This window comes from Mauremys mutica, chromosome 18 (assembly GCF_020497125.1).
Source record: "Mauremys mutica isolate MM-2020 ecotype Southern chromosome 18, ASM2049712v1, whole genome shotgun sequence".
Classification (NCBI taxonomy): Eukaryota; Metazoa; Chordata; order Testudines; family Geoemydidae; genus Mauremys; species Mauremys mutica.
Genome location: NC_059089.1, coordinates 29,532,581 through 29,560,073, shown reverse-complemented (window position 1 = coordinate 29,560,073; position 27,493 = coordinate 29,532,581). Strand labels below are relative to the sequence as shown.

General features: G+C 51.9%; 6 non-coding genes across 6 annotated transcripts; 3 read left to right on the top strand and 3 right to left on the bottom strand.

Moving 5' to 3' along the window:
• Positions 1-4,281: 4,281 nt before the first annotated feature.
• TRNAE-UUC lies at positions 4,282-4,353 on the bottom strand. Its single transcript has one exon. It is a non-coding gene; the product is annotated as a tRNA-Glu (tRNA).
• A 1,430-nt stretch (positions 4,354-5,783) lies between these two features.
• TRNAT-UGU lies at positions 5,784-5,857 on the bottom strand. The gene has a single exon. It is a non-coding gene; the product is annotated as a tRNA-Thr (tRNA).
• Positions 5,858-10,653: 4,796 nt separating this feature from the next.
• TRNAT-AGU lies at positions 10,654-10,727 on the top strand. Its single transcript has one exon. It is a non-coding gene; the product is annotated as a tRNA-Thr (tRNA).
• A 9,671-nt stretch (positions 10,728-20,398) lies between these two features.
• Positions 20,399-20,470, bottom strand: TRNAY-GUA. Its single transcript has one exon. It is a non-coding gene; the product is annotated as a tRNA-Tyr (tRNA).
• A 2,837-nt stretch (positions 20,471-23,307) lies between these two features.
• Positions 23,308-23,379, top strand: TRNAQ-CUG. Its single transcript has one exon. It is a non-coding gene; the product is annotated as a tRNA-Gln (tRNA).
• A 1,982-nt stretch (positions 23,380-25,361) lies between these two features.
• TRNAK-CUU lies at positions 25,362-25,434 on the top strand. The gene has a single exon. It is a non-coding gene; the product is annotated as a tRNA-Lys (tRNA).
• The last annotated feature ends 2,059 nt before the right edge of the window (positions 25,435-27,493 follow it).

Below are 27,493 nucleotides of genomic sequence, written 5' to 3'. Positions count from 1 at the left end.
TAGTCCCTTCCTTTCTTTAACCCACGACGTGCCAGTCAACTGTTAGCCATGGTGTTATCTTCATCTTTAAAATACCGCTCAGGGCAATTGAAAACAGAGGAAGTGAAACCCCCTCCCCCCAATGGCTCCCTGTTGAGGACGTTGTACCGTACCTTGCCCTGGAGGACTGGTCTGGTTTTATATCCTTAGAGCTTTTTCTCTTCAAACCCCTTATCCCAATCTATGGGCCACCTCCGCAATTTTAGGCATTTTGCGCGCCCCAAGCCACGGCAGGCAGGTTGCCTTCGGCGCGCTTGCCTGCGGGAGGTCTGCCGAAGTCGCAGAACCAGTGGACCCTTTGCAGGCATTCTTGCCGAAAGGCAGTCCTGCCTCGCCGCCCCTTGCGGCGGGCGCACCGGCAAGAGCACCCCCACGGCTTGCTGTCCCAAGCACGCGCTTGGCGTGCTGGGGCCTGGAGCCGCCCCTGTCTGTGGGGACAATTTTTTCTGGCAGGGAGGACTCAGTGGGGAACATGCCTCTCTGGCCAGCTGTATTTGCTCAAAAAGTCAGCACCCAGCACTTTGCTGCAGGCCCAGAGGCCTTTCTTCTCTCCAGACTGTGAGGCCAGTGGACAGGTGAGGCAGTAGCACCTTCAGTCCCAGGCAGTAAAGGGCCCTTCCTGGGAAAGGCCATGTCCTGAAAAGGAAAAACTAAAGTCAAGGAAAGTCCTCCTGAAACTCTTTGGGGATGTTACAGGGGGAAAGTGTTTCTTTGTCTGACCAAGGATTTGAACACTGGCCCCTCAGATTAAAAGTCTGAAGCTCTACCAACTGAGCCAGCCAGGCTCCCATGTAAAAAATTGGCAAATTTTGTACAGAACAGAAACTAGTCAAGAAAAATGAGGGTAGGAAACAATACAGAAAACCTGCTACTCTCGCTCTCTTAGCAGTCCTAGCCCCAGCCTGCTCCTCCATCTGGCGCCTTGAGGTCGTATTCTTTTTTTTGTTAAATATCAAATCCAGGAGAAAACACAGTTATACAAAGCAAAATGAAATCACAAACAGAAATGTCATTGGAAATACAGAAATAAAAAAGGGAAATGCAGTTCCCATCACTTTATCGTGTCGGGGCCATTCCTGTATCGAGAGCACCTGCTAAGGTCCCTGTGTGCTTACGAGAAACCTGGAGGAACTCATACCACAGCCTGAACATGAAACTCAACTGCTCCCAGGTGCCGCAGTAAAACCCTGTCCCTGCTGTGCCGTTGCACTCCATGTGATTTTATGAAAATATGCTAATGAGTGTGAATATAAAGTGACTGGACTATGCTTCATGCAAAAGGTCTCTTGTAAGGTATCATTACAAAGCTTATAATCTACTGTGTGTGTTCATCCTATTTGTATGAACCGATCATTCTTGGATCTGAAACTAGAAATATGAACTATAACTCTGAGGTCCTGTTGTAATGATGCAAAGTGTGGGCCATTAATAGTGGTTTGGACTCTTGATGGCTCCCATTGACCAGGACAATAGACTGGAGATGGCTCTGTCCTGCACCATTTAATTTGGTCTTATTAAAATGTAACTAGCATGTTACACTTGTGTTTTTAAAGGTGGCTTCCCCAAGCAATCCCAAGTTGTTCTTCCCACAGCTGCACACACTCCTGCACCCCAACCCCCTGACTGAGCCCAGACCCTGCACCCAAACTCTCTCCCAGAGCCCAGCCCCTCTCCCTCCCACACCCAAACTCTCCCCCAGAGCCGTAGGCAGGTGTGTGTGGGGTGTGGGGCAGGACTTAGTCCCATTCTGGGCACCACCAAAAATTATACAAACCTGCCGCCCCTATCCAGCCCAACCTTCTGCTGATGCACCTCAGCCCACACCCATGCAGGGTTTGAAGCTTCCATTGCTTAAATTCCAGGACACTGAGGGATTTCAGCTCCCCTTTGCCCAGAGGGAACCTTCACCCCACTCCCAGCCAGGTTCTTGTCCATGGGATCACTGTAGGGGGCTGGGTCCCTCGGTGTCTTTTCTCTCTCTGTGACAGGCCAGGGTGCAATAACTGGGGCATCTGAGCACCCAGGACCTTCTGTGGGGCTGCCATTCCCCTTCCCCTTCTGTGGTCTCGTCTGTCATTGACTCCAACCTTTTTTCTACCCATCGTCAGCACCATCCCAAGCCAGCTGCACTCGCCTCAAAAAGACAAAGAGTCCTGTGGCACCTTACAGACTAACAGACGTATTGGAGCATGAGTTTTCGTGGGTGAATCCCCACTTCATCAGATGAATGTCATGGAAATTTCCAGAGGCAGGTATAAATATTCAGGCAAGAATCAGTCTAGAGATAAGGAGGTTAGTTCAATCAGGGAGGATGAGGCCTCTTCTAGCAGCTGAGGTGTGAGCATCAAGGGAGGAGAAACTGCTTTTGTAGTTGTCTAGCCAGGCACAGAATTCCCACTCCATTCATCTGACGAAGTGGGGATTCACCCCCGAAAGCTTATGCTCCTGTACGTCTGTTAGTGTATAAGGTGCCACAGGACTCTGTCGCTTTTTACAGATCCAGACTAACACAGCTGCCACTGTGATACTCAAAAAGACAGTGTCCCCTGGTGGGTGTAAATCACTGACCTCTCTCCTCTCTGAGCACTGACTGCCCCTCTGTTTCCTTGCCTCTCAGTCTGAGCAGATGGGACCTTTCCCTCCAGCGCTGGAGGATTCGCCCTTCTCATCTACCCTTGTCCCAAGGCAGCACAGCGGGTGGGAATCTTACATGTACCAAGGTGACTTAGGAACAGAAAACCGCCCCCCGACCTTCCATGCAATTGGCACTTGCCCCTCACTGAGCAGGATTAAAACTCCTGCAGGGAGATTGCTGGGCCACATCCCCTCTGGGCATGAGCAAAGCAGCAGGGTGAAAAAAAACTTAGAAATGCTGCAGATTGAACCCAGGGCCTCATACATGCAAAAGCATGTGCTCTAGCACTAAGCTACATTCCCAGAGGGGCTGCAGCTTATACTCAGAGCTGTCCTATATAGGTTACACTCAGAGCCCTCCTGTTTCCAGAGCATCCAGTGGCCTAACAGCAGCATGGGGGACACATTCCCTGCTCTGAGGCCAATCCTGTGGTCCTGGAGGCTGCTGGTTCTTAGGGGTCACTTTGCAGTAGGGCCAGATTCGATGTGTGGGGCAGAGAGAGTGGGTGCCCTGGGCTCAGGGTGCAGAGATACACTCAGGCCTCTCCACAGCATTGGGTGGGGGGTGCTGCTACCTCCTGCTGGAAGGTAATGGGAGGGGAGGGGCGCTGTGAGTCGCTCAACACCTGACCCTGGTGGCAGAAGTGCTGTGGGAAGCTCCAGGTGTTTCTAGGATCTGCTATTGCCACCTGCCTGTGAAGTCCAGCTTTCCCCAGCACATTCACTGCGATGCAATTGGGTCACTGTTTCCATGGCTGAACAGCAAAGAATCACTCCCAGTTTCCCTTCTATCGGCAGCAGGATTAGCCTGTGTCGGTGGTTAATGAGGTGGATCTAGTTGTAGATTGTTATTCATTCCCCACCTTGACAATTCACACAGTCCCTTTCCCATGCAGATTCCCAGCACCTCGGTGATCCTGGTAGCAGGGGTTGGGGCCTGAGATTTTCATGGTCCTTTTTCCCCTCCACCTGCAGTGAACTCAGCTTTTCCCCCATCCCAGACAATCCATGAAATAACAACAGGGGCATAAAGACAGAGGGGAGGGAACATCTCACGGCCAGGGCTGGATGTGCCCAGGGCCCCCTGCTTGTCCATTGTTTCCATGGAATTTGGCCCCTTGCTTTACACAAGGAACAGAGAAAGATCTTGCTGTTCCTGTGTCTGTGCAAGGAAAATTGTGCTTCTGTATGAAAGAGAGGCAGGAAATGGCCCCATGATGAGACAATATCCTCAGGATTAAGACCTAAGGACTCAGGCTGAGAACTGATAGAACTGCACTCATCTGGGATTTAACAAATTGTCTTCCATGGAGCAGGGCCAATTCCAGCGTTTTTGCCGCCCCAAGTGGAAAAAAAAATAAAAAAGCTGCAATCAACTGCAGCTCTACCTCTGCCACTTTTGGCCTCAAGTCCTTCCCTCTGAGAGGGACGAATTGCTGCTGAAGCCTCCCCTTTCCATTGACTGCCCCAGGGACCTGCTTGCTGTGCTGGTGCCTAGAGCCAGCCCTGCCATGGAGACACTGGGAAGATGGGGAATCAGGAAAATACAATGGATTTGTTTATGTTGTAAGTGAAGAATAACAGAAGCAGTTTTGGTTTATAGTCACTTTCCCTGACTGGGAATTGAACCCAGACCTTGGCAGTGAAGGTGCCAAATGCTAACCACTAGACCACCAGGGAGGTGATGAAACTCCTTTTTTTTCTCACTTATGTTACACTTTCTTAGGCTACTTTCCATCCAATTTCTGAAGCTGCTCCATTGTCCATTCCCTGAGGGGCTAAGAGCAGGAAGTGAAGGAATCCCTGTGCTCAGGGTCACAACCTCAGCCCAACCCAAGCCACTGAAACAAACTCAAATCATGCTTCAGCTTCCTCCAGCAGGATCACAGAGCCACACAAAGAAAACCCATCAGGAACAATCCTCCTCTGCCTTCATTTACCCCATCGCAACCCTCTCAGCAGCCGAATCTTGTGGGAAGGACACTGAGCTGATAGGAGCTCTGGCACAGAGACCAAGGGAGGGGTGTTGCTCCCCCTCAGTGGGAGCTGATCACGTTCTGACTCTGGAAGAGGAGGGAAAGGCGATGGCCACATGGTAGGGCCACTATGTACCACAACATGGTTCTTTTATGGGGGATGACTCTGAACATTGACTGATCTCCACTCCCTTGGATTTGAAGAGATGTTTAGTTGGGCACTTAGGAGGCTGAAGCAATGTTATGGATGGTGACATTACGATTGAAGGGTTATTTAATGTTGTAGAAATTGTTAAAAACACTGAGCTTAAACTGGAACTGCCTGTTATTAAAGGCTGGTTTCCCCACCTCAGTTCCATAAGCACTGCTAGAAACACCCTGGCTTCTCTCCTGCCTCGGTGGGAACTGGAGGGAATCGGCCCCTGCTGCCCTTGGCTCCAGGCTGGTTTTTCTGGGGAGGGGACGTGGAATTGATTTGTTTGCTGTTGAGAAGGGAGCCAGGCCAGTTCTCAGGGAACGAGAACTCCCAGCATCTTCCCAGCCCAGCCCAGGCTGCTGCCCTGTCCCAGCCTCTGTTCCCCTGGGGGCCCTGCGTGTTTGACTCTACAGCAGGCCGGGAGCAGCAGCTGAGGCAGAGGACAGCCTGGGCCGGGCAGATAAGAAGGAGTTTAGCAAGCAAAAAAGGTAAAATGGCAGGGAAGTATTACCTTGGACTCGACGGCATTTCTCCATTGGTCTGTCTGCTTTGGGGCAGGGACAATAACACGTCCTGCTGCTTTCGTTATTTCAAAGGGCGGTTCAGGATTTTCATTCTCACACACGGTGCACAATGCAGGACTCAACCTTTGGCGTAAACTAAACAAGCTGCTCACAGATTCTGGCAGCCACAATGAGCATTTGGGTGAGAGCTCAGACCTGCCCCTGTCCCATAGGGAGGGGGACATCTGTGTGGGGACTGGACCACTGACCTACCTGCTCCTAATTCCAAAACGTTCAGTAACTCTGTTATCAGTGCCTGTGAGTGTTATTTAAACCATAAGAAAAACCACACTGGGCCAGACCAAAGGCCCAGCTAGCTCTGAATCTTGTCTTCTGACAGTAGCTAATAGCAGGTGCCCCAACAACCAGTCAACATGGCACCACTGGGAGTTGAACCCAGGATCTCCTGTTTACAAAACAGATGCTTTAGCCAGCTAAGCCATGGTGCCTGTGGGTAACTATAACACTGTGTCTGCCCACACCTGACTCCCTGCCATCACCACTGGGGCCTGACAAGCTTTGCTTGTGTTTGGATTCTGCAAAGCAGAGGAGCAGGTGACATTTCCCTTACAAGTTGTGTGTGAGTAAATCTTTGGCCAGGTCTGCACTACAAAGTTGTTTCAGCAGAATTATATTGCTCAGGTGTGTGAAAAACACACAACGCTACCTTGATCAGCAGCTTGTGGCTGGTGCACACACTGCAATGCCATGTCTTGCGACAAAACTGCCCTGTTTTGCTGACAAAATAAAACGACTTCAATGAGAGGGCTAGAGCTTTTTGCAGCAAACTTAAATGACAGAGTAGACGCTGCTGTTCATTATAGCACCATAACTGGCCTCCTCCAGTATCCCACAATGCCCGCCGTGAACTCGCCTGCCCTGCATTCCTGCTACAGAGCCATGGGCCCCCACCCCTTTCATCGCTCTGGGAAGTTCTGACAGCTGAGCCTGCTGCTCTGCTCTGGCAGCCAGGAGCAAATCACTGCCGTGGATGCTGCTCTCTCCTGCACTGCGAACACAGAGCAGGGCGGCAGGAGCTTCCTTACAGTGTAGGGGGGCCACTGGCATCAGAACTGTGACACGCCCATGACACCCCTTCCCTCGAGGAGGCTCTTACCTTCTAAACAGGGACTGCTGTTTTCTAGTAAAATCACTAAAAGGGAAGGAGAAAACTCGAAAGAGGTTCCCCCTGGCGCTCACGTACCTGAACCCAAATACTCTCTCAGTCCTCAAAGAGAGACCTGGAGAAGGAGACTGGCTGGAGCAAAGCCACAGGGGTCTCTGAGGTTTCCCTGGCCCCTCGCCCCTGTCCTGCCTGCTGATGTCAGCATCTCTCTGTGAGGTCACCATCTCCCCACCACCTTTGACCAATAGTCTCCGGTCCTGCAAAAGGCCTTTGTGATGTCACTGCCACACCCCTCCCTTGCTGTGCTAATGTCCTGCCCCTGGCCAGCACTTTGGAGGTTTGAGCTACTCCCTGTGGATCACCCCACTCAAGGAGCGTTCGTTCTAGGAAGCAAGCCGGTTAGACAGTAAAACATCAGATGCTGCTCCCAATGCTACACTCAGTTTTTCAGAAATTAGTCAACTTTATGGCCAGAAGAGACCATTAGAGCATCTAATCTGACCCCCTGCATATCACAGGCCTCCTGTATGACACAAGAGCTACTTTTGGGGCAAACACATTCCAGAGAGGCATCTAGTCTTCATTGAATGACATCAGGAGATGGAGAATCCACCACTTTCCTTGGTAGCTTGTTCCTGAGGTGACTCATCCTCACTGTTGAGTTTTTGTGCCTTTTTGTAATTTGAATTTGTCTTTTTTCACCTTCCAGCCATTGGGTCTTGTTATGCTTTTCTCTGCTAGATTAAAGAGCCCTTTAATACCCAATCTTTTCTCTCCATTAAGGCCCTTCAACACTTCAATGAAGTCACCTTTCAATCTTCTTTTGATAAGCTGAACAGGTTGAGGTGTTTCAGTAGCTCACTAGAAGGGATTTTTCTCCAGCCCTCAGAACATTTGGTGGCTCTTTGCTGTCCCAGCTCCAATTTCACAACATCTTTTTCAAACGAGGACACCAAAACTGGAAGCACTATTCCAGTATCAGTCTCACTGATGCTGTGTCACCTCCTGTGATGTTATTAACATAATCTGTAACTCTATAGATCACCGTTGCGACCGCTGTTCTATATTTGCAGCCAATATGGTAGAAAGGTTGTTGTCTAAGGAGTGTATGGAGAGGTTCTGATTGGCTGATTATAATGATGCAATCTCTAGATGTATATCTTTTTTGTAGTTGACGTTATGAATATTGGCTCTATGCTGCCCGTATTTCAAACTTGTGCTATGCTTCCGGGGAACACCCCAGCCAGACAAGTTGGTGTCAGTTCTGCCTAGCCTGCTTGATGGCTCATTAAGGACCATGAGCTGTACAACTGACCCATTGAGAGAAGGCAGATTCGCCTTGTGACTCAGCAAGGTATGCAGGGACCTGCCTATGGACAGAACTCTAAGGTTTTTCTATGCCACGTGCTGGATAGAGTATCCTTGGGACAAAGAAAGCAAAGACCACATGGCAAGAGATTATAAAACGCTGATGCCTCGTCTTTATCTTGTCTTCAGTCCTGCTTCGTACCTCTGGAGGGACTTTGCTACAAACTGAAGCTCTCTACAAAGGACTGAATGACCCAGCCCAGCTGTGGATGGACTCCAGAGACTTGATTTGAACCTGCAGTTTATCCTCTCACTGCTACAAGCCAGAACCAAGAACTTTGCTATTACTGTATGTGAAGGGTTCAAATCCATGTGCATTTTATATAACAACCTGGTCTATAGATTGTGCCAGCTCTTTTCTAGACCCAAAGTCCAGAGCATGATCAAGGGACCAGAGGCCTAGCAAATAGTGATCAGCTAAGAGAAAGCTGGGTAAACAGAAAGCCTTGCTTGCTAAGATAGGCCTGGTCAGCAAATTGCCAGGTGTTGGAGCGAAGAACTAAATAATTGTGTCTTATTCAGAGTTGCAGATTGAACAAAGAATCCCTTTTCCTATTGTGTTAGTCTCTTCTGTAGGGAGATGTTCTTCCCACAGATGCAACCTTGAGTTTATGAGAAGTAGGCACATTTCAGTATAAGATATGGCATCCTTCCACCTCCCTTCCCAGGGACCAATGCCTTGCCTTTAGACACACAGAAAACAATCTTTATTGCCATATACTTTCACTGTTTCTTTGCTTTAACCTCTAGGAATGTACCTGTTGGACAATCAAAAGAGTTGCTCCATTGCTGTGGACCTCAAATCAGAATTCAACATATTTTATACTAATAACATTTTATCAAAGTATTAATTAAATGTTCACTTGCTAACTTGAGACCATGTGCGGAGACATTATGTAACCTGTTAACCAGTGGATACTGTGCTATCTTGTCTTGCTGCAAAACCTATCCCGGGGTGTGGAAGTGCCTACCCCGTCACTTTCCCCAACCCATGGAAAACCTATATATTCTATCGTAATCAATTGACTGGCAGTGTCTCTGAGCCTAATAAGCAAGGTGACACTCCGCCAGCGCTGTGTGTAATAAACTCCTATTCTTGACCTCTACACGGTGTAGATTTATGTCCTTCACAGACACCTGCTGAATAAAGAGGAGATTCAGCATCCAGCACCCAGTGGTGCCTGGCTGAATGTGTCTCTTCTCCCCACAGCTTGGTGATCTTTTGAGGAAATGGAGAAGACTGCCTTTGCCTAGCTGTACATTGCTTGCAAAAGAAACAGGTCTTTTTGGTGACAAGTGTTGAAAGGAGCCACTAGACAAATGTGGAGACAAGAAAAACATCCCCCAACTGAACTTGCATCTGTGGATGCTGAAGCCACAACACAGAGCGCTAAATGCTATATGACTGCAGCTGTTGTCAGAAGAGTCTCTACCAAAGCTTTTTTCCACCAGCAGGGGCCTCTCTGTGCACAGAACTCCTGGTAGCGTGATGGCAGCAGGCAGTGGAGAGCTCTATTTCGGCATCTCTTTGTCTCTTTTGTGGTGAACATCTGCAGTGACTGTTAAAAGGCCTCTAGATAGTGATCTTTGGGAAGAGCTGGCTGAAGAGCCTTCCTAGTAACCAGGAAATCCTGGCTTGGCCTGACAGTTCTTCCTTGCTGAACCTAATGTCTCTGTTGGCTCCTTTTTTGTGTCTCTTCTCTTAAAAAGAAAAGACTTGTCAGCAGAATCCTTCTAAGTGGTGGTTCAAAACAGAGAGAGTCTTCCTTGCGGCTGAGTCTTGGTGCCATGGGGCATGTCTCACCACTGCAGTGCCTCCTGTTGGCCGTCCTGGCAATTAGCTCTGGTCCCCCGGTGCGCCTTCATCTAGTGGCGTCTGGCTGCCATCTGTTCTATCATTAGGACCCATGTCGCTCTCAGGACTTCAATGTCCTCTTATGGACACAGCCCTCTGGCTGTGCCCCACTCAGTTCTCTCCCCCCTTCCAGGGGGCAGCTGTCCTCTATCCAGACACTTGCCTCAGTGGCCAGCTGCAGTCCAGGCTGTAGCCACCTGTGTCAGCGGCGACTGAGGCTAAAGGGGTGCACCTCCAACCCCCCATCTGTTTCCCTGGACCACTTCCCCACAGACCTAGCACCTTCCTCTGCCTTTGTATCAGGGCCTCAGTCTGGCAGCAGTCAGCCAGGAGGTCACTCATGCTCCCCTTACCCACCCAGCACTACTCCGATCATGGTGCCCTCCCTTCAGGGCAGCCAATCCTCCCTCCTCAAACTCCAAGGAGTGACTGACTCTTGCTGTGCTGAGCAGCCCTTTATATATGGGCTGCTCCAGCAAGCCTACTCCTGATTGGCTCTCCCAATAAGCACTTTCCTGATAGGCTGGGTTCTGCACAGCCTCTGCAAGGCTGCCTTAATCTTTCTCCTGCTTGTCTGGGGGCAGACACCCCACCACACTTGGAAAGCGGCAAATGAGAAGTCTAGAGCTGAAGGAAGGGTTACCATGACTCAGAACTGAGCCGAGGTTGCTGCGACTGAAACACAGATCACTAACCACTATATGATCACAGTGGCTGGTGGGAGAAGCACATGTTAGAAGCCCTCTGTCAACTCAGCTGTGGCTTTCTGTGCACGGAGAGCCAGGCACCTCAAGGTCTGCAAGTCTTGAGGGACATGGGAAACGTCTGTACTTTGGAATTTGCAGGTATTGTCCTGGGCCATCACTTGGAACAGTTGTAAACACTTTCATGAGATAGGCACCATGGCTTAGTTAGCTAAAGCACCTGTCTAGTAAACAGGAGATCCTGGGTTCAACTCCCAGTGGTGCCTTGTTGCATGGCTTTTGTCTCCTCTGCTCACATTTTCCTGTGTCTTTCTAGGAAACAGAAGAGACCTCCCTTGGTATCCAACTAATTGCTTGCTAAGGAAAAGGCTTCTTTGGAGAGAAGCATTGGAAAGAATCAAATCACAAGTCTGGAGCTGATGAAAAGGCTGCTGTGACTGGCATTGGCATGGCGGTTGCTTCGACTGCAATTGCTGCAACACGAGAGCCTGTGCCACACGTCCTTGTGATTCGTTGGGGATGTCCACACACAGAGGCCATGTCGCCTTCCTTTTGATTGTCAGTGATGAAAAATGGAGCAGCTGGGAGAAAAGTGCCAGAGAGCGGCACCGTGGCTAAGCTGGCCAAGGCACCTGCCAGGTAAAGTGGAGGTTAGGGATGCAGCACCCAGTGGTGCCTTAACAAATGTGTCTGCTCCTCCCACCTTTTGGTCAATCTTTCGAGGAAGCAGAGAAGATGCCTCTGCCTTGCAGCGCAAATGCTTCCAAAAGAAACCGGTAGTGTCGGCAGGAGGCACCTAAGAAATGTGGAGACAAGGAAAAGGTCATCGTAACTCCACTTGCATCCATGGCTCTTGAGGCCACAACGCAGAGCACTGAGCACTGTACGACCACAGCGGTGACAGAAGGGGCTTTTCCAAAGGCATTTTCCACTAGCAGGGTCCTCTCTGTGCGCAGAATTCCTCATCGTTTGATGTCTGCAGGCCCTGGAGATCACTATTTGGCATCTCTCTCTCTGTCTCTGTGAACATCCACGGTGGCTGTTGAAAGTCTGTGATGGGATCTGCAGGATGCAACCTGAACAGTGGGACCCCTGAGCCCTGTGTCCCACCGCCTGGGCTCCCTCTCACACTGTGATGCTGTGACAGGCTGCGAATCTCTGGCACATATTGCACTTACACAGACATCCACAGGTAGGGGCACATCCAACTGAGTTACATGAATGCTTCTCCCAGCCACTCACAAAACTAACGATAGATAGAGAGCCTCCCGCCAATTCCCCCAGCTCTGCAGTCTGGCACCCCTGGATCATACCATCTTGTCCTAGTCAGAAGCCTGATCGGTGTGAGTTTATTACCCAGTCCTCCCTTCCCTCATTGTGAACAGTACATGCACCAGCCTTCTAACTGAGCTGAGATTTCCCATGGACTTCAAGCAAAATACGGTATTTTCAGTAAAGTATAAAATAGATTTATTAACTACAGAAAGGTGGAGTTTTAAGGATTATACATGGTTGGCATAAAAGATCAAAGTAAGTTACCAAAGGAATTAAAGATAAATGCACAAGCTAAACTTTACACCTTATTACACTAGGCAGTAGTTAGGACAAGCAATTTTCTCACCCCACTGGATGTTACCATCCTAAATCCATAAAAAATTCCCACTGAAACCTGGACCAGTCTCCTCAGATGACTTTCATCCTTTCAGGATTCCTGCTGCTTCCAGCATACGTGGGGGAGGAGAAAGGCAAAAACATGATGCCACAGTCTCCTATTTTATAGTCTTAGTTCAAGTGTCTAGAAGACAACCTCCAAGGGCAGGGGAGGCCAAGCCACAAGCCTCCAAAAGGTGACACACCAACTGCTCTAGGTTTTCCAGACTGACATCAGCACCCTCTGTCATGGAGGGGTTGGAGTTATCTCAGAGACAGGCCAGTGGCAGAAGGAGCAGTGCCTTCCTGGACAGCAAGGGGATCTGAGAAAAGGAACCAGCATGTTCCTGCCTGGTTTTGAACCAGGGACCTTTTGAGCGTTAGGCAAATGTGATCACCCTACACTACAGAAATGCCACACACTTGGCTGGTGCTCACCCTGGCACACACTGATGGGCAAACCTAGAGACAGTGGTGGCAGCCCTCCAATAGGTCAGCTGGAAGAACAGAGGACTGGAGCCGGGGCTCAGGCAGGGCCGGCTCCAGGCACCAGCCTACCAAGCAGGTGCTTGGGGCGGCGCCTTGGGAGGGGGCGGCGATCTCGGCAGGGGTTAGGGCTGCCGGCCGCGCCGCTCGGGGAGGTGGGGGGGACCGGAGACTGGGGCGAGCCGCGCCGTTCGGGGCGGGGGCTCGGGCGGCGGGCTGCGCCGCTCGGGGCTCGGGGGGCTCGGGCCGGGCCACTCGGGAGGGGGGCGGGGGCTCAGGCCGGGCCGGGCCGGGCCGGGCCGCGCCGCTCGGGAGGGGGCTAGGGCGGCGCTCCGCGCCGCTCGGGGGGATGGGGGTTAGGGCCGCTCGGGGGGGGAGGGACGGGGGTTAGGGCCGCTCGGGGGGGGGACGGGGTCTCGGGCTGCTCGGGAGGGGGGCGGGGGCTAAGGACGCTCGGGGGCTCGGGCCGCGCCGCGCGGGAGGGGGGCGGGGGCTAGGGCGGCGCTCTGCGCCGCTGGGGGGGACGGGGGCTCGGGCCGCGCCACTCGGGGGGTGGGGGCTCGGGCCGTGGGGCTCGTGCCGCACCGCTGGGGGGGCCGGGGGCTTGGGCCGGGCCGCGCCGCGGGGGGGGTGGGGGCTCGGGCCGCGGGGCTCGGGCCGCGCCGCTGGGGGGGACGGGGGCTCGGGCCGGGCCGCGCCGCGCCGCTCGGAGGGTGGGGGCTCGGCCTGCGCCGCTGGGGGGGACGGGGGCTCGGGCTGGGCCGCGCCGCTCGGGGGGTGGGGGCTCGGGCCGCGCGGCTCGGGCAGCGCCGCTGGGGGAGAGGGGGGCTCGAGCCACGGGCCGGGGCTTAGGGGGGGGCTAGGGCGGTGTTGAGCCGATCGGGGGGCGGGGGCTGGGGACCGTGGTCCGCGCCCCAGGGGGCGGGGGGGCTCGGGCTGCACTCCGCGCCGCTGGGGGGCGGCGCTCTTCTTTTCTGCCTGGGGTGGCAGAAATCCTAGAGCCGGCCCTGGGCTCAGGAAGTCGTCCTTGTGACTCCTGCTTGAGGGAGAGCTTCTTTTTCTTCCCCTTGCTGACAAAGAGCAAGAGAAGAATGAAAGGTCAGGTGGGCCAGCTCGGTGCAGAAGCCCATGCTGCCTTTTCCTGCTGCATAGTCTAAAATGAAGGACTTGTGGCAGATAAAGGACCTACTGCACTTTCAGAAACACCCACCCCTGCACACAGCAGGATAGAAGAGCATTCCAAGGCCTAGGATTGAACCAGGGACCTTTAGTTTAGCACTCACCCAACTGAACTACTTCAGCAGCTGCTAGGTTTCTTTTTATCCTGCTGCTTTTCTGTCTGGGATGTTCTTGTCAGCTGTGGCACAGAACAAGGACGTCATTGCGAGCGGCCCATGAAGGCAAGATTCACTTTTGCCTTCCTTGCTCAGCTTTACTCACTTACTCGCCCTATTCCTGCCTTAGCTCCTGGGTTTCCTGAAGGTGACAGGGGCCCAGTGGTATGAGGAGGAAGTTGGGCAGCTAGACCCTGGTGGCAAAAGTCCTGCCGCCACTTGCTACCCCACTCTCTTCTCCCAGCGTCACATATTGGCCACCAGGGACTTGGGGCCCAGCAGTGCAAGGGAAGGCAGTGGACAGAGCCACCCTCGCCTTGAAGCTCCGGCTCATTAAACCAGATCTTCAGTTGATGCTGGCCAATGAGAGACCGACATCGCTTGCTATTTTAGCACTTGAAAATCCCATTGGCCAATCTTTGGATCTCTCTAATGCCGCGCTTCAGTTCATGAGGGCAAAGGCGAGAAAAGCGACCTTTGAACTAAAGTACTAGGGTTAATGTCCTAACGCTGCCTCCTCCTGTAACACTATTTAATACCGGCCCACCCTGTGCTGGTGACAGTTCCATTGCTAGGTGTTAGCACAGTTCAGTTACTGTCAAAATTAAAAAGTTTCTATATGCTCAGAGGAAACGAATTTGTTTTCTTTGCTGATACATGGCATGAATAAATACAGGTTTACAGATCCTAGCCTGCAAATTTTTCATCTTATATGACAGAGAGAATCATGAATCCAAATTGTGCATCAAAATCATGAACTGAGCTACAAATGCAATAAAAAATAAGCTATTCAAAAGTTTAACGTATTGGGTGGTGGGCACTGAAGACACTTCTTGCCTGGGACGCCACTTGGTCTAGGGGAGGCCCTGTCAGGGAGAGCAGGAGTTAGTGTCACACGCCTATTTCCAGGCAGTTATCTGCGGGCGCCCTGCTCTGGGGGAGGGATCGCGGCAGCCCAGACTCAGGGCTGGAACAGGCCCCGGATTGAGGGGGTGGCTGCAGGGTTTGCAGCGCTCTGATGTCTCAGACAATGTGTCTCCCCAAAGCCTCAGACCTGCATCCCCAGACGGCTCCTGCGCTGCCTCAGCTCCTCTCTCAGTCTGTAGCAAGGAGCAGCAGCAAGGGTCAGGGATTAGCCAGAGGGCACTAGGTGGGGGGCAGAGGCTTCAGGAGCCCAGAGTGTTTGCCTGTCTGGGGCATTTTGGCTGAGGCCTCAGGGACACACTGTGAGGCACAATCCCAGGCATCTGTATGAAAGGACGTGAGAACGGCCAGACTGGGTCCATCTAGGCCAGTGTCCTGGCTTCCCATAGTGGCCAATGCCGGGTGCTTCAGAGGCAATGAACAGAGCAGGTGATTATCAAGTAATCCCTCCCCTGTCACCCATTCCCAGCCCCTGGCAAACAGAGACTAGGGACACCATCCCTGCCCAGCCTGGCTCAGAGCATGTCCTCCAGGAATTGATTTAACTCTTTTTTTGAATCCTCTTATAGTCTTGGCCTTCACAACCTCCTCTGGGAAGCAGTTCCACAGGTTGACTGTGCATTGTGGAAAAAATACTTCCTTGTGTTTGTTTTAAATGTGCTACCTATTAATTTAATTTGGTGACCCCTAGTTCTTGTGTCATAAGAAGGAATAAGTAACACTCCTTATTTACTTTCTCCACACCAGTCATGATTTTCTAGCCCTCTGTCAAATCCCCCCTCAGTCACCGTTTTTCCAAGCTGAAAAGTCCCAGTCTTATTATTCTCTCCTCATATGGCAGACACTCCGTACCCCTTTTCGGAACCTTTTCCAGTTACAATACAGCTTTTTGAAGATGGGGCGACCATATCTGCACGTGATATTCAAGATGTGGGCGTACCATGGATTTATATAGTGGCAATAAGATTTTCTCTCTCGTTATCGATCCCTTTCTTAATGATTCCCAATATTCTGTTAGCTTTTTTGACTGCCACTGCACACTGAGTGGATGTTTGCAAAGAACTATCCACAGTGACTCCAAGATCTCCCACTTGAGTTGCAACAGCTATTTTACATCCCATCGTTTTCTATGTATAGTTGGGATTGTGTTTTCCAATGTGCATCACTTTGCATTGATCAACATTGAATTTCATCTGCCATTTTGTTGCTCTTTCACCCAGCTTTGTGAAATCTCTTTTGAACTCCTCACAGGCTGCTTTGGACTTAACTAGCCTCAGTAGTTTTGGATCAGCTGCACATTTTGTCACCTCATTGTTTAGCAGATCGTTTATGAATATTTTGACTAGTCCTGGTCCCAATACAGACACCACTAGTTACCTGTTTCCATCCTGAAAACTGAGCATTTAGTCCTACTCTTTGTTTCCTATCTTTTAACCAGTTATTGATCCACGTGAGGACCTTCCGGAGGTGAAAGTAAGCCGGTATGTTCCGGTATGGGGTACCGGCAAGAGCCAGTACGCTGTGCCAGCCCCGCCCGGCTTCCCCAGGCTGGTGATTTAAAGGGCCCAGGGCTCCCTGCAGTGGCCGGAGCCCCGGGCCCTTTAAATCACCTCCCGAGCCGCCCTGCCGGAGCCCCAGGTAGCAAATCACTGCTGTGGATGCTGCTCTCTCCCGCTCTGCCAACACAGAGCAGGGGCGGCAGAAGCTTCCTTACAGTGGGGGGGGCACCGTTGTCTGAACTGTGGTGCTCCCATGACACCCCTGCCCTAAGGACCCCCACTCACAGCACCTCTCCCCCCGAGGCCACACCCACAGAACACCTCTTCCCCAAGACTGCACCCTTCCCCCCCCTCCATCATTTGTCCTAACAGCCAGCAAAGAGTGGTGGGGCCATGGCTCTCTAACCCCCTGTTCCAGCCCCCCTGACTCAGAGCTAAGCAGGCAGCAGTGTGTGTGTGTGTGTGTGTGTGTGACAGAGAGTGCTGTGCTGAGCTGAGCCAGTGAGAGAAGGGGGCTGATGTCGGGGCTGTCCCCTGCCTCAGGACTGGTTGCTTCCAGCAGCTGTGAGACCGTGTGCGACACACTCACTCTTCCCCAACACACACACTGTCTCTCCCCCCCACACACACACTGCAGTTGAAAAGCAGCTGGCAATCTGGGTAGGATGCCCATGGAACAGAGAAACCTGCATCATGTGATGCTGTACTGGCCCATGAGGCATTGCAAACCCTTCCCAAAGCACCCTGCTGCACAGTGGGATAGCTACCCACAGTGCACTGCTCTCTGTGGCAATCCAAGAGATTCTAGCATGGACGTGCTCTGGTGACACAGGGGCATAGGGTGGACATGCAAGAGTTCAATTAAAACACCTGAACTAAAGGCACATTACCCTTTAGCATAGGCCTATCTTAAGAGTACGACAAAACCCAGCTCCATTGAAACTAAAGAACCACAACTTCCTCCGTAGTTGGCAGGATTTGAACCTGCGCAGGGAGACCACACTGGATTTCTAGTCCATCACCTTAACCGCTCAGCCACAACGACTTGCTGGATCTGTGGTTTTCACTGCACTCTAGTTCTGTTCTCACTGAGTGATCAATTCCAGTTGTTTCCTCAGACCAGCTTCCACAACACACACTCTGCTGTGCCCTTGTGTAAGTGTGTCCATGGCTGAACAGCAAGAAATTCTGCTCCTTTCCCTTCTGGCTGGAGCATGAGGAGAGTGTGTTTGTGGTTAATGACGTTGCTGTAGCTTGTTGTCCATTTCCTGCCTTGATCACGGGCAGGTGGTGGGGTGGTGAGGGGGTGAGGGGCCCCGCGGCCCCAGGCTGCCGCTTGTGGGGCTGCTCCCAGGCAGCTCAGCCCCCCCCCGCTGCTGCCCCCCAGGCCCAGCTGGGGGGGCGGGGGTGAAGCCCTTTCACTCCGCGCTGCCTCTGCCTCCCCCCCAGCCCGGCTCCCACGCGGGATGCGAATCCCAACGGCCGCAGCGCGCGCCCGGGGCGGGGGGGCAGCGAAGCCTCGGGGCGAGGGAACCGGGGCCTCCCCCCACGCGCCGAGTCTCTGTCCCGCGCTCTCTCTGCCAATCAGGGAGCGGGGAGGGGCGCGGCGAAGTGACGAGTTACGGCCTCTTCTCCAATAGAGGACGCGTGTGAGAGAGAGACAGAGAACTACGCTTCCCAGTGTGCACCGGGAGGGGGCGTTGTCTGAGCAAACTGTCCGTCACTTCCGCTCTGAGACGAGCCAGGAACTACAACTCCCAGCCTGCCCCGGGGCGCCTCCGTCCTCTCCAGCCCAGGTAAGGGCGGGTCCCTGGGTCAACCTGACACCTCCCCCCCCCCCAACGCAACTCCTCATACCCGCCCTCCAGGGAGCCCCGGCCCCGCCCCCCTCCGGCTCCTGACGCGAACTCATGTGTCCCGGGGTCTCGGCCCGGCCCTGCCCCCCACCCCTGGTTCTCCCCTGGCCTCGTCTCTCCCCACTCCTCATCCCCGCCCCGCCCCCAGAGAGCCCCACGCAGGAACGTGCTGCCCCCCTCATTCCCCCAAAGCCATGCCCCTGCCCCCCGCTGTGCCCTTCCCCCAAAGCCCTGCCCCCTTCCCCCGAGGTCCTGCCCTCACGCTGCCCCTAACCCCGAGGTCCCCCCTCACATCGCCTGTTCCCCCTAATAGCTGCCCCTTTCCCTGAAGTCCTGCCCCGCCCCTTCCTCCAAGGCACCACCCTCGTATTGCCCCTTTTCCCCAGCACCCCACCCTCACTCTGCCCCTTCCCCCGACTCCCCACTCCCACATTGCCCCCAATACACCCCTCCCCTGCACCCTTTCCCCAAGGACCCACCCCCACATGGCCCCTTCCCCCGAGTTCCCACCCTTGAGCTTCCCTTTCTCCCTCAGACCCTGCCCCTGCCCCACCCCTTCCCCCCTGAGACCCCACCCCTGCACCGCCCCTTCCCCCTGGGACCCTGCCCCTGCCCCACCCATTCCCCCTGGGACCTCGCCCTCACTTTGCCCCGAGACCCCACTTCTGCACAACCCCTTTCCCCTGGGACCTTGCCCTCACATTGCCCCGAGACCCCACCCAATGGACACAGGGGAACTGGTGAAAAGACAAAAGAAGCAAGAGATGAAGAGAAAGGAAGGAGGGGTGGATGGAGGAAAAGGTGAAACAAAAAGGACAAACCCTAATGTCCTCAGTGATTCTATGGGATAAAATCCTAAGTGTGGAATAAAATTCTGCCTCTTTAAGCTCGTGTTTTCCATGCTTAGAATTCAACTGTCACCAGATGGATCAGACTGAACAGGTTTCAAACCTCGAGGAGGCTCTTACCTTCTAAACAGGGACGGCTGTTTTCTAGTAAAATCACTAAAAGGGAAGGAGAAAACTCGAAAGAGGTTCCTCCTGGCACTCACGTCCGTGAACCCGAATACTCTCTCAGTCCTCAAAGAGAGACCTGGAGAAGGAGACTTGCTGAAGCAAAGCCACAGGGGTCTCTGAGGTTTCCCTGGCCCCTCGCCCCTGTCCTGCCTGGCTGATGTCAGCATCTCTCTGTGAGGTCACCACCTCCCCACCACCTTTGACCAATAGTCTGAGGTCCTGCAAAAGGCCTTTGTGATGTCACTGCCACACCCCTCCCTTGCTGTGCTAATGTCCTGCCCCTGCCCAGGCACTTTGGAGGTTTGAGCTACTCCCTGTGGATCACCCCACTCAAGGAGCGTTCGTTCTAGGCAGCAAGCCGGTTAGACAGTAAAACATCAGACGCTGCTCCCAATGCTACACTCAGCTTTTCATAAATTAGTTGACTTTATGGCCAGAAGTGACCATTAGAGCATCTAATCTGACCCCCTGCATATCACACGCCTCCTTTATGACACAATAGCTACTTTTGGGGCAAACACATTCCAGAAAGGCATCTAGTCTTCATTAAATGACATCAGGAGATGGTGAATCCACCACTTTCCTTTGTAGCTTGTTCCTGTGGTGAATCATCCTCGCTGTTGAATATTTGTGTCTTATTTGTAATATGAATTTGTCTTTTTTCACCTTCCAGCCACTGGGTCTTGTTATGCCTTTCTCTGCTCGGTTAAAGAGCCCTTTCATACCCAATGTTTCTGTCCATTAAGGCCTTTCAACACTTCAATGAAGTCACCTTTCAATCTTCTTTTGATAAGCTAAACAGGTTGAGCTCTTTCAATAGCTCACTAGAAGGCATTTTTCTCCAGCCCTCAGAACATTTATTGGCTCTTTGGTCATCAGACTCCTGAACTGCAGCTGGATGTGGCTCTTGTTCTTCTGCACAGTACAGCTCCTGGAGAAGAGGGATCTGCAAATGATACCTTTGTTTAATTGATGAAAACATAAACTAGACACTTAGAGGATTGGAACTGATTTCAGCTGATGGACAACTTCGCTAGGTTTTTATGCATTTGGACAGTGAAATGTTGAGTGTTTACATTCATATCAAGCACCCCCTATAGTGGAGCTCCTGAACATAATGGAGAATGGAAATGAAAATGTTTTCCTTTTTTTTAAAAAGAAAGAAGGTTATAAGAGGACACTGGGGTTTGAACCAAGGACCACTTGATTTACAGTTAAGCACTCTACCACTGAGCTATATCCCCATGGCAACAGGAGTATGGAATCATGATCGCCAGGACTTTGAAGGACAGACCCTGCTTCATCGAGGTCCTTTGCCATTCCCAGACCACAGGTGGTTTTAAAAATGGGGGTTGATTAAACTTCTTAAATGTGGCAAACACCACAGCTTGCGCACCCACCGATATAGCTTCTCCCACTGACATAGCTGCCACCTCTTGGGGAAGTGGATTAACTGCACCCACAGGAAAACTCTCTCCCCTCAGCATAGAGCAGTGGTTCTCAAACTGAGTCAGGACCCCAAAGTGGGTCATAACCCTGTTTTAATGGGGTCACCAGGGCTGGCATTAGACTTGTTTGGGCCTGGGGCTGAAGCCAAAAGTTGGAGCTCCACCACCCAGGGCTGAATCCCTCAAGCTCTGGTTTTGCCCTCCCCCAATTGGGGCAGGGCTCAGGCTTTGTCTCCTCTGCCTGTGCTCAGTGTGGAGGGGCCTGGTTTCTTTTTCCAAGGCCATGTAGTGAGTTTTTTTTGGCAGAAGGGGGTTGCAGTGAAAGGAAGTTTGAGAAACCCTGGCATAGAGCCTCTGAATATGTCTAGACTTGGCTCCCTGTGGCAGATCAGACACTGAAAGTACAGCCATGGAGACACCACACACCAGCCTTGCCTAACAGGCAAAAATCAAACCTCCACAGAAAGACGCCCGTTGCTTTCTAACCCATCTCCCTAAGCCCTCAGCCACCACCACTTAATAAAGGGGCTTTTCTACACGATGGTTCTGGTCTCACTGAAGGGTCATTGCCAATTGTTTGCTCAGACCAGCGTTAGGGGAAATGGTGCCCTGGGCAAAGCTTGTACTTTGGCACTTCCCCATTGCCCCTGGACGATCCCCACTCCCCCTTTACCGCTAGCTCCAGCACTCCCAACCCTTGCACCTCCTTCACCCCTAACTCCTGCCCCCTCCTGTGCCCCCTTTGCCCTTAACTCCCTGTGGCACCAGCCATTGCCCCTCTCCTGCAGCCCCTTCACATGGCTCCAGTGCTGGGGCCCCGCACTTGTTCTCCCTTTCCCTGGGCTTTGGCATCACTAACCCCTGCTTAGCGAGTAGGGATCAGTGGTTCCCAAAATGTGGGGCATGACTCCTAGGGGGACACAGAGGAACATTCATGGGGGCACCCCAGGGCCTGAGCCAGCCCCCATGGAGGGAGCAGCACTCAGCCCCACTCTGCCCCAGCTCTTCCCCAACCCCACCCTCAGCCTGGGGCTCTGGCTCCCAGCTCGGCCTCGACCCCCTTACCCCTGTCTGCACCCCTCTCCCCAGCAAGCAACAGCCCCACTGCCAGCCTCGGTTCTTGACCGCAGCTTCCGAGGGGCCACAGCCATGGCTAAGAGGGCACAATGTGAAATGTTTGGGGAATCACTGGTTTAGGGTGACGTCCTCAATCACATCTATGCAGTCCAATAAAAGCAATTCCTCACCCACCTACCTACCCCTCCATCAGGACGGACTAGGTATGTTCTGCTGCCCTTCACTCGTGCAGGAAGGATAATAACATTTAATTCCACTCAATCCTAAAGTGATTTGTAACCCACCACCAGCCAAAACTGGTCATTTTGTGAAAGCGGCCCCATCATGCTGCATAGCGAGGCAGAGTAGGTGTGTCTGTGCAAACACGGTCTGTTGCTGAAGTCTTTCCCCCAGCTCCTCACTAGATGTGAGGGGGGAGCTCATTCAGCCCCTGCTTCCGCTTAGTATTTAAAAACTCCTTATTGTCCCTAGCTCTGCTGACCTTAGATTTCTCCTCCTGTCTATTTCTTGATAGTTCAGATGAGGTGGCTGAGTGGCTAAGGTGATAGACTGCTAATCCTTGGTGCTCTGCATGCATGGGTTTGAATCCTCTTCTCATCAGATGCATTTAGTCTTCACCCCTCCTTTGTAAACAACAATCTTCCCCCTTGGGTACAATAACAGATCAAATAATGTTGCTTCCTGCAAACAGAAACCAACTCAGAACTCACTTGCTTTAAATAAAATGTCTAAATCCCAGATTTCTTTAAAAAAAATTCTCTAGTCCCATATTTCTTAGTTTTTATCTCAAAAGGGAACATCCTCATCATCTCCCCCAAACACCCTGGGACCTGCCCAAATTATTAAAATACCCTCAACCCGAGCAAGGCCAGAGCAGTGAACCAAAGCTAGTGTCTAGGCCAAGCTGTTCTGAAGGAGGCAACTCAAACATTTTCTCCCTGCTTCCCTTGGCAAGGTCTGACTGAGAAAACAAAATCCCCCAAACTGAAAATTTTCTCCTGAAAAACCAACACTAGTCTGTTTGGGGACTTTGGTTTGAAAGTATTATTGTTATTATTCTCTTCTGATTTCTGAATCAGTTCAGTTCAGTCCTTGTTCTCCAGGTGTGTTTCCAGCTGCTGAGTTCTGGGGGAGAGAGGCCAAGTCATGATGTCTCTTCCCCTCTTTCATGTTTTTTTCCAACTTGATAGGAAGCTCCTTTGCTACCATGTGAGTCAAGCAGTGTCCATTGTCTCTGTGCTATCTCAGAGAAGCCTGCATTGTGCACGGTTCCTGGGCTAGTCCTTGGGAGTGTGGATTCCTTCAATGGGCCAGCAGCGAGTCTGGCTCCTCCCTTGTCGCACCTGAAAGGCTGGTGGGGGGCATTTCCCAACCTCATAACATATCCCAGTAACGCACACAGAGCAAAACTTCATAACTTCCCAACCAATGCGAGCACATAGACTGCAAGAAGACATTAATGTTCAACAGATGAACAGTTCAAGATTTTTAAAATGATACCTCACACAAGCCAGCCCCATGAGGGTCACCGATGTGCAGAGAAAGCAGCATGAGCTGGTCCCATGGTGTAATGGGCAGCACTCAGGACTCTGAATCCTGCAATCTGAGTTCAAATCTCAGTGGGACCTTGTGTTGGCTTGTGGTAAAGCCCTGGAGCTCCCAGTGCTCCACTTCCCTGTCTCCAGCTGTGCAAGAACAAGTCTTTCCCCTCCTTCTGGGTGACTCAGGCTGTGGTGGGTCAGGGCTCTAGAACTGACACCTGAGGGTTGGGATTCTCATGGCTTCACCTGGTGCCCACAAGTCTGGCACTTGCCACTGTGCTTTCCCTCTTGCCCACCTGGTGCTTGAAGGAAGCAGGGCCAGGCTTCCTAGTCAGGGCTGGGCAGGTGGAAGCCCAGCACCTCTCCTCCTCTGGGCACCTAGAGTGGAGGCGGCTGGTGCTGACAGCTCCAAGGGAAGGCTTAAAAGCAGCGGAGGTCAGGGCAAGAGGAGGGGAGGACCATGCCTATGTGTGGCCAGCAGACAGCCACAGAGACATGGGGCCAGCCTGCTCCCTGCTGTGCTGAACCCCCACTGATGGCCACCTGCAGATCAGCTGCTGATGCTCTGTGGCCAACATCAGAAGAAGGTAGGAAAGCAGGGCTGGGCCTCTTATGGTTCCCACTCCAGGTGCTCACTTTGGCAGTGAAGCAGCCCATTTTCTTTGGCAAGTCAGGAAGGGCAAAGGCAAGACTGGAAGCACCTGGGGCTCATGCCCCAGCCTTTGTGACACCCAACCCCCAACACCTTCCCGGGGCTCTAGCTGAAGCCAGAGCATTGGCCTGAGCCGCCAAGAAGAGGTACCAGCCCTGAAGGGAGCAGGACTTGCAGCACAAAGTGAGCACAACCACGAGGGGACTCAAATCCTGAATCATCTGATCCACAGGGAGATGCCTTATCCTTTAGGCCACATGATGAGGGGGTCTAAGCACTTCTTTGGAAAAGCTGAACACTGTGTTTCTCGGGTCATCTGCTGTGGGGGCCGAGACTCTCTGGGTACAAGAAGTCAAGTTCCCAGCGAGATGTGAGACTTAATTCTCTGGAGCCAGGTGCAGGGTTTTGGCAGGGAGGCTCAGGCATGGGGGATTGGGGTGCAGCGGATGGACCAGCTGTCTAGGTGCAGAGATTTAGGGTATGGCTACACTTACGGTTTGCAGCGCTGGTCATCCAGCTGTGTAGGAGCAGCGCTGGTGTGTGGCCACACTCACAGCTACCAGCGCTGGTGTGTGGCCACATTTGCAGCATTAGCAGCGCTGTTGGGAGTGCTGCATTATGGGCAGCTATCCCAGCATTCAAGTGGCCGCAACGTGCTTTTCAAAAGAGGGGGGTGGAGTGGGGTCTAGTGTGACAGGGAGCGGGGGGAGAGAGAGAGGGGATTTTTGGAGCCAACACTGTGTGTTTAGCTTCCTGACTTGAAAAATCAGAACATGTTTCCGACCCCTTAGTCTTAACTCTTAATTGCAAACAGCCTGCAGCAAACACGACTCCCCGCTGTTTCATTCACTCTCCCTGCCTGCCGCTCATTTGATTGTTTACAGCCAGGTACAGGTGATCACAGCAAACAGGAGCTCTGTTTGTTTTTTAGATAAGCAGCAACGGAGCTCTGATCAGAGCTCGTTCATAACAAAACAAAGAGAGGCTGCATAACAAAACAAAGAGAGTAATTTATAAAAGCATTCTGGGATACACCTTATACCCTGGAGGCCAATCACAGCGCTGGTGTGTGGCCACACTTGATGACCAGCGCTGCAGCACCAGAGCTGGAATCCTTATTCCCCATGCCGAGTGAGGTGTACGGCCAGCGCTGCAGCCAGGGAGTTGCAGTGCTGGAAGTGCCCTGCAGGTGTGGCCACTTACTAATTGCAGCGCTGGTGGAGGCTTTCCAGCGCTGCAAATCGCCAGTGTAGCCATGGCCTTAGTCGCACTGAGGCACAGGAGGGAGGAGGAGGAGGAGGAATCCTGCTGACAGGCAGTGGCTGTGCAGAAAAAGAGGAGGGGTTCCTGGGACTTTTTTTGCCTCTTTTGCCTGCCTGCTCACTCTTGTGGTGAACAGTGAAAATATTCTCAACAAGCCCAGGTAGCTCAGTTGGTAGAGCATCAGGCTCTTAATCTGAGGGTCCAGGGTTCAAGCCCCTGTCTGGGTGCTCAGCTTTTAAGTTGCCTTGTGTGCTGGGAGCCAAATTCTGTTCACAGCCACATGCGGATTCCCAGAAGCTGTGGCCATTTCCTGGAAAGGTTCCTTTCCTCAGGAATCAGGAGAGAGGCCACATCTGCAGATGCAGAAAGCGCAGTCTCTGGCCCCCAGGAAGTGCTGTGGGGCCAGGTGCTGAGAAAGCCCAGAGGGGGAGCAGCAGAGATGGGGGGAAGGGAGAGAGAAGCAATGAGGACAGAGTACAAGTGTAAAGGGGGCATCTGGTCTGGCTATTGGGGCAAACTTCCCTGGTTTATACACAACCCTGGTGGAATTGGCCAGCGGGAGGATCTGAGTCCCCACCCCCTTACCCAGAGGCTGCCTGACCTGGAGGACTGTTAGGATACAGAGATTCAGGCCAGTCTGCAAAGGCCTGTACTTTAAGAATTTAGGTGTATTTTTATCACTTAGCTAGTTATAAAGATATAAAAGAGAGAATAAAAAATCACTGTCTGTCTGTGTAATGGCCTTCTCTTACGGTGACAGGCTGAGGCCTGGTTCTTCGGCTAAGCAGCAAAGGCAGCCATAAGCTGGGAAGTGTATGGTCACATCCTCACATTCCCAACTAGTCACATTGAATTAAGGTGCTATTGGGCTGTGAGGAATACAATCCTGTCCTGATATTCCATCACCTCCAGAGAAAGGGAAACTTAGTTTGGTAGCATCCTGTCTGGCAAGAACTCACCTATCAATAGACACAGCTGGAAAACCCTTATGTCTGTATAGATGTAGTTGTGAAATCCTCCCTTCTGTATTGTTTTGTATGTTTATTTGCATGGTCTCTGTCTGGTTCTGTGATTGTTTCTGTCTGCTGTATAATTAATTTTGTTGGGTGTAAACCAATGAAGGTGGTGGAATATAATTGGTTAAATAACCATGTTACAATATGTTAGGATTGGTTAGCTAAATTTCAGTAAAATGATTGGTTACGGAATAGCTAAGCAAAACTCAGGTTTTACTATATAGTCTGCAGTCAATCAGGAAGGCGGGGGCGGGGGGGGGGGGAATGGGACCAAGGACTGGGGATGGGGGAATTGGGATCATGTTTTGCTACAGGGGGAAATGGGAACAGGGGATGGGAACAGAAACAGGGACACAGACAAGGCTCTGTGGTGTCAGAGCTGGGAAGGGGACACTAAGGAAGGAAACTGGAATCATTGCTTGCTGGACGTTCACCCAATAAACATCGAATTGTTTGCACCTTTGGACTTTGGGTATTGTTGCTCTCTGGTCATGCGAGAAGGACCAGGGAAGTAAGAGGGTGAAGGAATAAGCCCCCTAACCCTGTCATTTGTTGCTCTAGGCTCCATTCACATCCCACTCCTGACACAATCACTGTCTTCTATCTGACAAAATAGCCTAATTTCAACCTCTCCTGTAACATTACACCACCAACTATTTAGCATTTGTATGACAGAAGTTGGAGGGAATTCAAACATCTTCAAATGGCAAAACTTTTCCCCCGACATGGTCAGTGAATCCTATGGTGAGAAACTTTCTGTGCATTTCAGTTTCTTGTATTGTTGGATGGGGCCTGAGGTGCTGAAAGGGAAATGTCCATGGAAAACTTGGACATCACTGTTGTCCAAAAAAAGGCAGGTGTTAGACACTATCGCTTCTCGTATTCCCGTGGAATCCGAGTCTAGCTGAAGAATTTCTGTCTATCCTAGAGAGAATCATTCCATTGTAAATACAAATGAAATGAGATCTTCAGATCGAGTCAGCGCCTTTTAAAAATATTTACTGAGACAAAAGCCATTCTTTGCCTTGTTGATAAGGACAAGAAGCCCTCTTTTCCTTTCAATTTCAAATGCGAAATGAATGGAGATTTTCATTGAAAAACTTCTGGTTTTTAGGGGGAATTGAACCCAGGCCATGGCTGTTAAAACACCAGAACCTACTGCTTAAAGCACCAGGGAGAGCTGTTTTTTTCTGACAGCCAGTGTTGTTTTTCTCAGCTTCCTACTTCACCAATGTCAGACTCTGAGTGCAGTTAAGCTCTGGACTAGGCT